General features: G+C 36.7%; 1 pseudogene; it reads left to right on the top strand.

Annotated features, from left to right (window-relative positions):
- The first annotated feature begins 267 nt into the window (after window positions 1–267).
- LOC149839745 (plasma membrane ATPase 2-like) lies at window positions 268–6,893 on the top strand (annotated as a pseudogene).
- Window positions 6,894–14,935: the final 8,042 nt, after the last annotated feature.

The following is a 14,935-nucleotide window of genomic DNA, read 5'->3' as shown; positions in this document are numbered from 1 at the left end:
ATATGACCATAAATCATAACTTAATTCTGCTCTCTCATATTTAGAGCATTGCTTTAAGAGAGGAAATAAAGTTTTTTGAGATATATAGATCAACCCATACAAACCATTGCGGTGACGTTCTAAGTGATACTACAACCAACAATTATGAAAGTAATTAAATCATTCCATGATCTTGTATATGTAACTGTGTGTTTTGACTATAACTAATTCAAGTATACGGTCGTGTTGCAAAATTAGATGACAAAATTAGCATTACAAGACTCCAATATGGAAGATTCTGCGATACTTAAAGAGGTCCTTGGTACACGACCTGTCTACATCAGAGGCATGAGGACCCAAGCATCCTCTTCTACCAATACATTGAACAATGCCCTTAGGTATGCACTTCAATCAACTTAGGAAGAATTGACGACAATCAAAGAAGAGTTGGTGACTACTGACTACCAAAGAAGAGTTCATCAACTTGAAGGATACGATGGTTAATATGGAAGCTAGGCAGACACAGTTTGAGAGAATGGTTAAAACGATTTTACAACAGTAAAAAAGTTTTTGATGTATTTTAGTGTTTGATTGATGATTTGGGGTTTGTAACAATTGAAGTTTATTTTTTGTTTATGCTATTTAGGTTGAGCAAACATAAAATGATGTGATTTCTTGTGTTTTTTGTTTTCCATTGTGGGATGTTCGTATTGTGGAACAGAGCATGAGTAATGAGCATAGATGTTACTTATTATGGAACGATCAAGATTGAATTTATTTACTAAAAGCTTGGTTAGATTTGTTTACTCAATAATTGCACAAAGAACCAAATGCTTACAGAGCTATTGGAATGATTGTGGAAATCATTGTGATTTTTCCAATTCAACATCACAGATACAGAGATGACATTGACAATCTATTGGTTTTCTTGATTGGAGGTGTACCTATTGCTATGCCTACAGTGTTGCCCGTAACTATGGCTATCGGTTCACAGAAACTGTCAGAGCAGGTAATCAGTTGATCCTAAATCCATGTGTTACCTATTGTTATTTTATCAATATACTTGGAGCTGATTTTAACATGATAACTCTTGTTGTTATACCCACTTCTCTAGGGGCTATCACAAAAAGAATGACTGCAATTGAAGAGATGGCTGACATGGATGTGCTCTGTAGTGACAAGACAGGAACACTAACACTTAATAAACTTAGTATAGATAAAGTCTTGTTGAGGTGAGTTTTCAATGGATTACTTTTTGACTTTTAATATTAGTCTGGCCTTCTATGTTCAAGTTGATTTTTTCTTCTAACATGCTTGTGCAATTTTAGATATTTGCAAAAGGCGTCGACAAGAACTATATCATCCTGCTTGCAGCTAGAGCATCAAGAACCGAAAACCAGGTTGTTATTGATGCTGCCATGGTTGGAATGTTGCCATTGTTTGTAGGCCTGTTGGATTGAGGAGATTACTGTCTTAATCTTGTTTGGTTTTCAAATCTAAATAAGAGGATTTTTCTGTTAGGTTAAATTTAAATTGACCCTAATCTAGTGTTTTACATCCCTAATTAAAATGATGTATACCAAGATTTACTCATCCTTTTGTTTATCCTTATCCTTAGTGATGCTGCTGATTATTATGCAGGATGTGGAGTGGTTACAGTCAATAACCAAAATGCCCATTCTCATTAAGGGTCTACTCACTGCAGAAGATGGTCAGTTTATCAGTATTTTTTCTCTACATTTTCTCCATTTTTTCAAAGTAAAGTGTTCAAATATTAAACAAATTTAGGTGGTTTTATTTCATAGCAATAAGTCGCAATTGTAGGATAGAAATACTTGGTGAAGCACCTTAATTTTGTAGGTCTAATCCAACTCTTATCAAGTCCGGGTTGCATTGGCTGGGGACTCTGCCCAAGGAGATCAAGAACACAGGCGAACTAGTCTGATAACTGAGTCCATGATCAAGTTTTGCAAGCCCTTTCACTGCATAACTTGGTTTCTTATCAACATAACCACCAATGTAATCTTGAAACACATCATCCAATATATTAGAAAAAGAATATAGGATTGAATTGATGAAGACAACTAGGCTAGCTAATGACAGAAGTTGACTCTCATGCCCACCTAGAATGCTACAGTGAATGAAATGAAATTCTACTTGCTGATCCAAGCTAGCTTTCTTTTGTGCAGCTAGGAGGGCTCTGGAGGTTGGTGTATCTGGACTAATTGTTTCCAATCATGGTTGGTCGCCAACTTGACTGTGTGCCAGCTGCAATCTCTTCTCTTGAGGAGGTAACATAACTTGTCACAAACAATGACTCAGAAAATGGAATTCTGTGACATTTTCTTTTTGCCAAAATGATGTATGAATTAGTGAATAGATAATTTTCCTTTTCCTGTTCCTTTCATTTTTCTCTGATCAGTGGGTAGCACATGTGAAAGATATTGACTCCATCTCAATTAAAGATTTTGTTAGTATAGGTTGTTCAAGCTATTGCTGATAAAGTTCCTGTTCTGTTTGATGGAGGAATCAGGCGTGGAACAGATGTGTTCAAAGCCTTGGCACTTGGTGCCCGAGCTGTTCTGGTCAGCTCTCTCTCTCTCTCATGCATATTGTCAAGGTCTTATAATTTCCTGTCATGTTGGCCAAACTCCTGGTGGTGTTGTTCTGGTGCAGTCTGGAGCATCAACTTTGTCGTAAAAAATGTGCTTGTATAATCTTCGTTCAGTGTTATTCATGTGGAAGAATTCATTAATCAGGAAGGCCTCATTGTAATTCTCTTTTTGCAATTATCTTTCTAACATGTGGAAGGGAAAATAAAGTTTGTGCAATTCATTTTCGGTTAGTTGGAGCCACAGGCTGAAACTAACTGCAGATGAATCACAAGAGAGCTGATCAAGCCTGCGGTGACTCAAGGCATAATCCCAAGACCAAAGGAGAGTCCTAGTGGACCATGGCTATTTGTAGGCCTGTTGCCATTGTTTGATCCACCGAGATATGACAGTGCAGAAACCATTCGTAGAGCTCTCAATCTTGGTGTGAACGCGAAGATGATAACTGGTATATCTAATTTATCAATATATAATCATTCTTATTTCTTTTTTAATGTGAATATATTACAGTTAACAATCTAAAAAAGTGAAAAAGATTAGGTTAAGTACGCACCCACATGTATGTATGTATGCTTATTTTATATATGGCAAAAGGTGCACTTTCCTGAAAGATCTGAATTTAAAGTACAAAAAGAGAAATTTGAGGTTTGAAATTGTAAGTGGGTCCTAATTTTAGATCTGCCAAATTGACAAACTCAAAAGCTGATGATGGGCATAAATCCGTTATGCATGTGAAGAGCAATAAGTTCCAGAAACTAGGGGGGTAGGTTTGGCACCTGCAATGTTTTCCTGGGGATGTATTTCATATTGCTATGAGTACCACCTTTTGCTTTTCTCATATCAGCTACTGCTTTTCTGATTTCTCATGTACATGCTGCCCTTTCAGGTGACCAGCTTGCTATTGCTATGGAGACAGGGAGGAGGCTTGGAATGGGAGACCAACATGTACCCTTCCTCTTCTTTTCTTGGTCAGGATAAGGATTCTTCCATTGCATCACTTCCTGTTGATGAGTTGATCGAAAAGGCTGATGGGTTTGCAGGAGTATTTCCTGGTACATTTGTCTATACTGACCATAAAATCATTCATTTTGTCCACTAACTGCGGTACTTACAACTGATAAACATTTAACCTTGTGGATTGTTAACTTGTGACGACAGAGCACAAGTATGAAATTGAGGAAACTGCAAGAAAGGAAGCATAGCTGTGGAATGACTGGAGATGGAGTGAATGATGCTCCTGCCTTGAAGAAGGCAGATATTGGAATTTCTGTTGCTGATGCTACTGATGCAGCCAGGAGTGCATCTGATATTGTTCTTACAGAACCTGGTCTTAGTGTCATCATCAGTGCTGTGTTGACCAGCAGAGCTATTTTCCAGAGGATGAAGAACTACACGGTAATTGCTTAAAGTTTAAAGTTCCGGTGATTCTTAACCCATGAATTAAAGACTCTGGCAACTTAGCTTAGTGCAATGAGTCTGGTTATAGATTGGTTCTGTGGGTGCTGTAATTTGATTTCTGCTGCTAGTTGAACATTTGATCATTCAAATCCATTAGCAAATCATGTCAATGAGCTACAGTCCTTGTCATTTTTTATTTCACAATATATGGATCTGTGATTGGTTAGTCATGTCCATATTCAAACAGTAATATTTTTGTTAGTAATCTACTTGACGAATGGACCTGACCCTATCAGTGGCCTATTCTACAGGGCTTTTAAACATGTTAGGCATAATCTGGGAACACTGATCCTGTCTGACTTACAGCGTGTTCGATTTATATGTTGTCCATTTGATACCCTCTTGAAGATGTTTGTGTGAAAATATTTCAAAAATCTTGGTTTAATTGAAAAAAAATACGGGGTTTTCAGGAACACCTTTGGATCTAATTATTTGAAATATGAATTTTATTATGAAGTTGTGGTGCATCATGAACCATTGTGTTTTAGATTTCTTTATAAACCTGTACAAACATGAAAATCTCTTATTTAGGACATCTACTGCAATAAAAAACCATTTGTGTGTCTGTGCTATGTGACTACACCCAATTGTGCAATCCAAATTCTTCTCTGACCATTTGTGAGCAGTCCCATGATTCAATTCATTGAAAAATTTGGGTTGGACATGGGTCGGTTTTGAATAAAAACAAACCTGTTGAAAGACCTTTCAGTCTAGCTTCTGACTATTGACTGCATGTCCTGAGTTAATTAGCTTAACCCTGGCTGCAAGTCTTGTACTTTGAGGTTGTCATATATAACTGGCTTTGTTTTACATTATTTGGATTTGGGAATGTGTGTTTGCAGATATATGCTGTCCCCATCACAATACGTATTGTTGTAAGTATATATTATCAGTCACTTTTCTTTTCATTTCATGCTAATATTGTCCTTATCATCATCCTCAGTTTCTCTGTTTCATCATTTCCTTATGTTAAGTTGTTTTATGTCTGAAATGCAGCCAGTTTTTATGCTTATTGCTCTGATTTGGAAATTCGACTTTTCCCCCTTCATGGTCCTGATCATTGCCATTTTAAATGATGGTTGGTCCTATTCCCATATCTAACAATAAAGTGGCATATTATTTTTCTAGACGCTTCTTTTTTTCATAATGGGTTCCTAGAGCCAAATCTCTGTATTGCCAATAAGTAAGTGAAGATGATAGGGGTTTAATTTTCATAGCAAAAGTGAAATTTGGTTTTGAAAGATGTGTTCGTTGAGCAGCGTAAATAAAAAAAACAGACAAAAATATAGTCAATGTTGACGATAAATATTGCTGGGTTTTAAAAAAAATTTTAGTCAATGCCAATGATAATTATTGCCGGCTATATGATTTTTAATATATATATATATATATATATATGACGATAATTATCATCGACTTAAAATAATATAGGCAACGATATTTATCATCGGTTTTAACTAATATAACCGATGATATTTGTCGTCAGCTATTTGGACATATATGATTTTTTATTATTGCCTTTAATAGAAAACCAACGATAAACATCGTTGTTGATATTAAATATAGTCAACGATATTTATCATCGAATTTAATTACTATAACCGATGATAAATATTGTTGGCTATTTGAACATATATGATTTTTCAATATATAAACAATGATAATTATGGTTGACTTTAGTATATAATTGACAATATTTATCATCCACATTAAATAATAAAGGCGACAATATTTATCGCTGATTTTAACTAATATAGCCGACGATATGTATCGTCAGCTTTAAGTAATATATACAATGAAATTTGTCATTGGTTTTAACTATTATAGTCGACTATAATTATCATCATTTTTAGATACTATTATTGATGACATTTTAGAACTGACCATTTTATACCGACTATATTATATCGTCGAATTTATTTTTATAAAAATGATCATATATAAATATCATCAAAAATAGTAATATAAACGATCGTAAAAAGTCGACGCCTGTTGCAATGATAAATATCATCAGTTATGTTATTGGCCACCATAAATCATATATTGCTTATGATAAATATCATCGACAATGATTTGTTTTCTTGTAATATATGCACACTACAAGGATGAGGGTCAATAGCGGTGACTCTTTAACGACGACAACAAAAGTCACGTCTATTGATCAATAGCTAACGACATATTTTTTGTCTCTGTTACTTGCTAGGTACTAGTGGCAACATAAATTTTGCATCATTATTACTCTACTACAACCATGAATATCCCAATTATTGCTTTGTCAATAACGGGGAGATGGATAATGCCGTGAATGCCTTGCCCTTGCACACATATCACCATTAAAGACATATCTATAATGGCGACTTTATAAATCGCCGTTAAAGATATGTCTTTAACGACAATATTATATGACCATTAAATATTGTCGTTAACACTTTAACAATGATATTTAACGACCAATAATCTCATCATTAAAGATCAATAACGACGATATATAAATGTCACCATTATAGGTTTTACTCTATAACAACTCTATATATCGCCGCTAATGATGTACCTATTATAGATCAATAACGATGACATTTTAGTGACACTTTTATAGGGTTTACTTTATAACGATGATATGCTTGTGTTGTTGTTATATGTTTTACTTATAGACTTTATAACATCGATATTTATGTCGCCGTTATAGAGTCTATAATTAGGGCCCGAATGGCTCTTTTTAAAATTTTTTTTGCTCCATTTATGCAGGTCTACCAGACCGCCTCCCTCATCTCTCGAAGCCTCTTCCCTGCTCGGGCCTCAGTGACATCACTAGACCCCCGACCTTCCTCCTCTTTGCTCGGGTGACACCCCCTGACCCTCATCCTACCTCTTCTCTCTCTGTGATATTTGCTGGACCACCGACCTCTCTCTTCTATGATCGGTTGACGTCGTCGGACCATCGACCTCATCCTCCCTCCTCTCTCTCTCTTTGCAATCTTTGTCGGATCGTAGGAGGCTTCCTTCCTGCTCGGGTGATGCCGCTGAACCACTAGCCTCCCATCTCCAGTGCTTACATTTATGCCTTTCATTTTATTTTGTAGAGCTTTGAATATATCATCTCTCTCTTGTATTTACGTTTCATTTTATTTTGTAGTGCTTTGAATGCATCATCTCTCTCTCTGTAATGCTATTCGTATGAAGCAACTTACTTGATTACCATCTCTCTGTAATGCATCATCTCTCTCTCTATAATTAACTCTCTTGTTAATCGTGCCAATGCAAACATGCAACTACATTCAGGGTTCAAATGCCACAATATTCATTGCACTATATGCATGCTTTTGATTAGTCTCTATCATAAAATCAATACAAAAATGCAATCATTATGCATTTATATAATCAAGGTAGGCTAATCATTCATATTTATTGTAACGATCCTAACTCATACCCCTTAAAATGCACTTTTTTTAAAACCATTGCAAAAATATTCCCATAGACCTGAGGACCTTACAGTTTCACTCACAATTCGATAACCAAACAAACCACCACAGATCTTACATTTATCATCCACACCATAGCAAGCCAAATTTTTATTAATTAAGAAATATCTCAAGACAATTGCATATGAAAAATAAGAGTGCATAAACAATTTAATGTAAATGAAAATGAAAATAAAAATGAAAGTAGAGTCACACTGTCCATCTGTAAAGTTGTCTAGCAAACGTGTAACACTCGTAGCTCTCCCAGAAGTGAGTCACTTCACTGATCCTCTAAGGTTACGAAAAACACCAAAAGTAGGATGTCAGAATCCAAGAAATTCTGTGTGTGAATCTCTCTAATGAAACAAAATAAGCATAAAGAATACAAATAAGATTTATACAATATTTTAGAGGGATGCAATTATGATAAATTAATAATTTAAGCAATCATTTAAATAACAGGGTATAAGTGCTAAACAAGAGAGAATAATTGTTTATGCAATAAAAAAATTTAATGTGCATTAAGGAACAAATATTATGCATTTATCAATATATCACAATGAAGAGAACAAATAAATATACATGATCTAATGCATAACAGAAATATGCATGATTTCTATGCATATGCATGAATAACTTATTATCTTTTATTCGAGTATTCTTTTATATGCATGTCCCTATAAAATGCACATAATTTAAGTTTTTCTTTTTATTACCGTTGCCTGCGGATACACCAAACGAGTAAATTTTTTTGAGGACAAGTAGGGGTTTTAGGGTAACTTAGCACACAAGTTGTATTTTATTACTGTGTTCCAAACTTAGCCCTCGACCGAATCACCTTCAAAATATTAGACCTCTATATCTAATGTCAGGATACTAAAAACCTTCCCATCCAATAATGCTACTTTCTTGGTATACCAAAACAACAACTGTGTCTACACCCCCCCAGGTAAAGTGACGAACTCTTCCTAAAATCATGGTCAAGAAAAAGAACCTCAATATCGGGATCAGAGGCAATCAATAATGCACACAAAGTTTTTTATCCTCGTGGTCTCCCAAAACCAAAACTCTAAAATTCTTATTCTAACGATGAGAGATCTCAGAACGTATATTACACTGTTCTTTTATCTTTATTTGTTTATAATTAACCAATTCTTTAATTTGCAGTTTAACATGTAAACAAAGGCAGAAGATCGCATATTCCTATGCGAGAACCATCACGGGACCACCATTCACGGAAAAGCATAGAATAGTGTAATACAGTGCAACAATATTCATATGATTTCTGCGATGCATTCAAAATAAATAAATAAAAAGCAAATCAAAGCTCGAGGCTCACCAGGCTTATGACGATCCATTTTGATCATCGATACACCATATGCAAAAACTATAACAATATGCCATATATGAAATAAATCACATGCTTTCTAAATGCACATTCATATATGAAAATTTTAACTATGCGCATGAAACAAGGATGTTTATAAGCATGCTTTTATTCAACTCATATGATAATGACAAGTGCACACTTTTATTTAATGTACATATTTAAGTCAATTGCATGCTTTCCAATGCCCATTCATATATGCCACTTTAACAATGTGCATAACTAAACATTCATATGCATGTGTCCACGGATTCATGTCATTCACATGTTTTCATTTATCAAGCAAGCATGAGAACACAATCTCGTGTAAGCACATATTGTAGATACACAATTTCTGTATGCATATGATAATCAAATCATTTGGAACAGGAGCAAGTAAGTTTTGTGAAGCAAGGCATACTCAATCTATTGAGTTGAAACTTCGTTCTACTTCATGCTTAGCACGCATAGGGCCAGTGTTATATCATAAACAATTAAAAATTCTGGACATTATACTTCATAACTGAGCACACTCAGTTTATGTATGCAAGTGTACTTGAAACAACATCAAAACAACCTATTACTCAAGTATGTCATATCAAATCATGGTGTGTGAGAAAAATTATAATCATAACATATATTAGAATCAAAACACATGCTCTTAACAAAAACTGGAAATCTTCATACAATTTCAAGGCAAAATTTTAGATTCACACAACACCTGGTATTAAATATATAACGTTTTTTTTGCTGCCCAACCGAGCCACTCGGCTGGACACCAACAATATGACTGGTCAGGCCAGCTGAATGGATTCAGCTGAGCCTGCAGCCTATCAAAGTGTAGCCATACCTGGTCACGCCTGGCCAGCCGAGCTGGACTCAGCTGGCGTTCTGCCCAGGCCCGCATGCATACATAACAGTCTGTTGTGATTTTTTTTTGAGATATACTCCGCACCGAGTCGATCCAATCGTCTGGGGATATGAGCCAACCTATCCGACTCAGTCGGCTGGGTCTGACAATCACTACACAGGCCTGTGGGCATACTGCCAAGGCCTGGCAGCCAACTGAGTGCCACTCGGATGGGCTGCCAGTCGACCCAACCAAAAGGTGCATATAAAAATTTTTGAAGCATGCAAATTTTCATTCACAAACTCACATATGGGCACTCTAACCTTCCAATATGTATGCATAAAGCAAATTCTTTTTTTTTTTAAGTATGCAAGATTGCATCGATTTCATGCAGCTGTACATATATTTGCAGATTTTTATACTTCAGTTCTCACATGAAACACATGTAAAGATAAATTTGCCATGGAGTATCTAACTAAAGCACCACATTACAGAGTGAACATATGCACTAGAAATCTCTTATTTAACAAAACAACTCACATGTATGGAAATCGTTGAGCAGTGAATGAAAATTATAATACTATTTGTTTCTTTTCCATACAGTAGTGTACCAAACCCAGGTCCGATCTGCACATGTCTACGACATGGCTAGATCGGTCCAGATTTAGGTATTCACTGTGCTTTAATATATATATATATATATATATATATATATATATATATATATATATATATATATATATATATATATATATATATATATGTGTGTGTGTGTGTATTCATACAACTATCTTCCTTTTGGAAATTGTGAATCTCACACATACCTATTAGAGTACATGTTCACATTCACTCTTTTCTTATTGTGTCTTCACTAAAATTTGCATAAAACCCATCTATGCTCTTTTGCCTATTCAAATCAAAAGAACGAACCCGTATCTTTCCATGGATAAAAAAAAACAAGGATCATGGTGGAAAACACTGAACGATAGAAGAAGGTGACCTTTTTCTTCTTCCTCTCCCTCTCTTTTCCCTCTTTCTCTCTCTTCCTCTCTTTTCCCTTATCTTTCTCTTTCTTTCTTTCCTTCCCCTCCTTTTTTTAAATATATATATATATATATATATATATATATATATATATATATATATATATATATATATATATATATATATAGAGAGAGAGAGAGAGAGAGAGAGAGAGAGGTGATGCCCCCCCTTCTCCAGCTCTCTCTAAATGGGCTGGAGAAGGAGAGTTTCCAAAATTTTGGAATTCTCCCCTCTTGTTTCCATTTTTTTTTTAAAACTCCTCTATGTTGACTTTTCTTTAAAACTTTTCAGTTCTTTTAAAAGTCCTTTCTTAATCTCTCTTAGGTCAGAATAAGGACTCTTTCAAGAAGTCCAAATCAACCATAAAATAAATTTTCAAAATTAATGAAATTTAATTAATTAATTATTAATTATTTAATAATTAATTAAATAATTTTAAAATTCCAAAGTTAGTTTAATTACTATAGGAGTCTTCCTAACTCTAGCTAGCTTTAATTTAAAGCTTTAAACTGAATTTAAAGCTAGATTTTTATTACACATGGATTTGGGTTTGAATCTGAATAAAAAAAATCCAAATCCATATCCAAAAAGAAATTGGATCATAATCTGAATTAAATCCTGATTAAAATGGGTCTTGAATAAGATCCAAATCCATATTAATTCAGGTCATATGAATTGGATCCAATCCGATCCAACTTCAGATCCAGATCGATAAACTGCTCAATTTTTGAAAAAATGCAATTTTCGGGCCAACCAGAACTCGAATTCAAAAAAGTAAAACATCGTTGCGCTCAGAATTTTGAGATGCATCCAACGACATATTACATAAATATCAAATTCTGAATTTTATCAAAAAATAACCCAAATTTTGTTTGATTTTAAAAGTAAAAAATAAAACTCTTTCTCACATTTCGATTGGTTCGTCTCGACCTTGTTGATGAGACCTGGGCTAAGCCTAAATTAAAAAACATCGGTCTAAAATCAAGTTTCAAACGATTTTTCTTTCAGACTTAGCCAAATTTTCAAAAATCTCAAATTTAACTAAGTGTGAAAATACGCGATATTACATCCCTACCCCCTTAAAAAAATTTCGTTCATGAAATTAAAATGTACCAAACAAATGTAGGTAGTGTTGATGCATATCCGCCTCAGGCTCCCAAGTGCACTCATCCAGTCCATGATGCTGCGAGCGCACCTTCATGAATGAAATCATCCTACTCCGCAACATCTTCTTCTGACGGTCCACAACCTCAACAGGTCTCACATCCGTCATCAAGTCAGGTTGTACCTTGATCACCTCATAATGAATCACATATGAGGGGTTAGGTACGTACTTTCTCAATATCGAGACATGAAACACATCATGGATCTACAAAAAATGAGGAGAAAGTGCTACTCGGTATGCAGTCTTCCCAACTCGTCCAAGAACCTCAAAGGGTCCGACATATCGAGGACTCAACTTCTCCTTCTTTTTGAACCAGAAGACACTCTTCGTAGGTAAAATTCGTACGAACATGTGATCGCCAACCTCAAAATTGAGCTCTTTACGCCGCTGATCGACATAGTTCTTCTGCCTACTTTGCGCTGCAACCAACCTCTACCGGATCAAACACACCTGGTTCACATAATATTGTATGATTTCTGGAGACTCCATTGCTCTTATTCTAACCTCAACCCAGCACACGGGGGATCTACATGGTCGACCATACATAGCTTCATATAGGGCCATACCAATATTGGCATAAAAGTTGTTGTACAAAAACTCTGCAAGCTTCACATGCTTCTCCGTATCACCTGCCCAATCCAAAGCACACGTTCTCAACATGTCCTCGAGCATCTGGATCCTGTGCTTCGACTATCCGTTCGTCTGTGCATGGAAAGCTATACCGAACTTCAAGGTAGTGCCAAGGGTCTTCTGAAGTTGGCGCCAAAATCGAGACATGAAACATGGATCTCGATCTGCCACTATCGAACCTGGCACCCCGTGAAGTCTAACAATCTCATCCATATAGAGATCAGTCAAACTCTCCAAGCTCTAACTGATTTTGATCGAAAGAAAGTGGGCACTCTTCGTCAAAAGATCCACTAGCACCCAAATGGCATCGCGTTGTCGTTCAGTCTTAGGAAACCCTATGATGAAATCCATTAAAATATCATCTCACTTTCACTCTAGGATCTCAAGCGGCTGCAGAAGTCCACCAGGTCTCTGGTGCTCGATCTTTACCTACTGACAAGTGAGACACCGAGACACAAACTCAGCGATGTCCCACTTTATCCCATTTCACCAATAGGTTCTTTGAAGATCTTTGAACATCTTGGTGGAACCTGAGTGAACAAAATATCTAGACTTGTGGGCCTCACTCATCAGCTCCTCTCGCAACGCCTTTGGAACCCACTATCTATCTCCGAACATGATGGCCTCGTCCTCCTCGTGACAAAACTGTGTCTCTGGCTTCTGGGCACTCACGCATAACTTCTCAAAGTTTGAATCGGCTGACTGAAGCTCCTTGATCAGATCTATGATCTCTGGTTGTGACTGCATCCCAGCATAAAGGATGCGCTCAGAGTCATCAACAAGAGACTGTCATCTAACGAACTCTTCGACCAAATCCCAATTGCGTCCAATCAGGCTAGCCGATGTGACCAACGCCTTTCTATTAAGCGCATTTGCCACCATATTCACCTTATCAGGATGGTAAGCGATGGAGAATTTGTAATCCTTTAGGAACTCCAACCACCTACGTTGCCTCAAATTCAAATCACGCTGAGTGAATATGTACTTGAAGCTCTTGTGATCAGATAAGACCTTAAACTGCTCCCCATAAAGGTAGTGGTACTAGATCTTCAACGTGAAGACTAGTGCTGCTAACTCCAAGTCATGCGTGGGGTAATTCTTCTCGTGCACCTTTAGCTATTGAGAATCATACACACTGACCTTTCCGTGCTACATAAGGACACAACCCAGTCCGATCTCTGAAGCATCACTCTACACAACAAAACCATCCATCCCAGAAGGCAACATTAAAACCAGTGTCGTGCTCAACCTCCTCTTCAGCTCTTGAAAGCTATCCTCACTCAAACTTCACTTCTTTTTGCAATAGTCGAGTCATCGGGGCAGCTATATGTGAGAAGTCCTGGTTGAACCGACGATAGTAGCCTGCCAATCCTAAGAAACTTCTGATGTCTGACACCGTCTTTGGCTGCTTTCATGACAAAACAACCTCCACCTTTGCTGGATCTACCTCCATGCCCTTTGCAGAAATCATATGGACACAAAACATTATTCTATCGAGACAAAACTCACATTTTGAAAACTTAGCATAGAGTTGATGTTCTCTCAGTGTCTGCAATACGATCAGTAGATGCTCTTGGTGCTCCTCTATGCTTTCAGAGTAGATAAGAATGTCATTAATGAACATGACGACAAAGGAATCCAACAATAAACTAAAGACCCAATTCATAAGGTCCATAAACGTTGTAGGGGCATTGATGAGTCCAAAAGACATCACCAAGGACTCATAATGCTCGTATCTGGACCTGAACGTGGTCTTCAGAATATCCTCCATCTTGATTCTTAACTGATGGTACCGAAAACGAAGGTTGATTTTTTAGAACACCTTTGCCTTCCTCAACAGATCAAACAAATCATCGATCCTAGGCAAGGGGTATTTATTCTTCACCATCACTTGGTTTAGCATGTGGTAATCAATACAAAGCCACATCGAACCATCCTTCTTCTTGACAAAGAGAACCGGTGCACCCCAGGGAGATACACTCAGCCTGATGAAACCTTTATCAAGAAGATCCTATAACTGCTTCTTCAGCTCCACATGCTTTGCAGGTGCCATGCGATATGGAGCTTGAGAAACTGGTGTCGTACCAGGCACTAGCTTGATCGAGAACTCAATCTCTTGATGTGGGATCTGAAAATCTTCATACAATTTCAAGGCAAAATTTCATATTCGCACAACACCCGATATTAAATATATAACATTTTTTTTGCTGCCCAGCCAAGCCACTCAGCTAGGCAGCAACATTATGACAGGCCGGGCCTGCAGAATGGATTCAGCTGGGCCTGCGACCTATCAAAGTGTAGCCATAGCTGGTCACCCCTGGCCAACCGAGCTAGACTCGGCTGGTCTGCTGCCCAAGCCCGCTTGCAGCCCTT

This window comes from Nuphar pumila, chromosome 4, assembly GCF_984573655.1.
Source record: "Nuphar pumila chromosome 4, dmNupPumi1.hap1.1, whole genome shotgun sequence".
Lineage (NCBI taxonomy): Eukaryota > Viridiplantae > Streptophyta > Magnoliopsida > Nymphaeales > Nymphaeaceae > Nuphar > Nuphar pumila.
The sequence above is the reverse complement of the archived record's forward strand: the minus strand, read 5'-3'. Positions and strand labels throughout refer to the sequence as shown.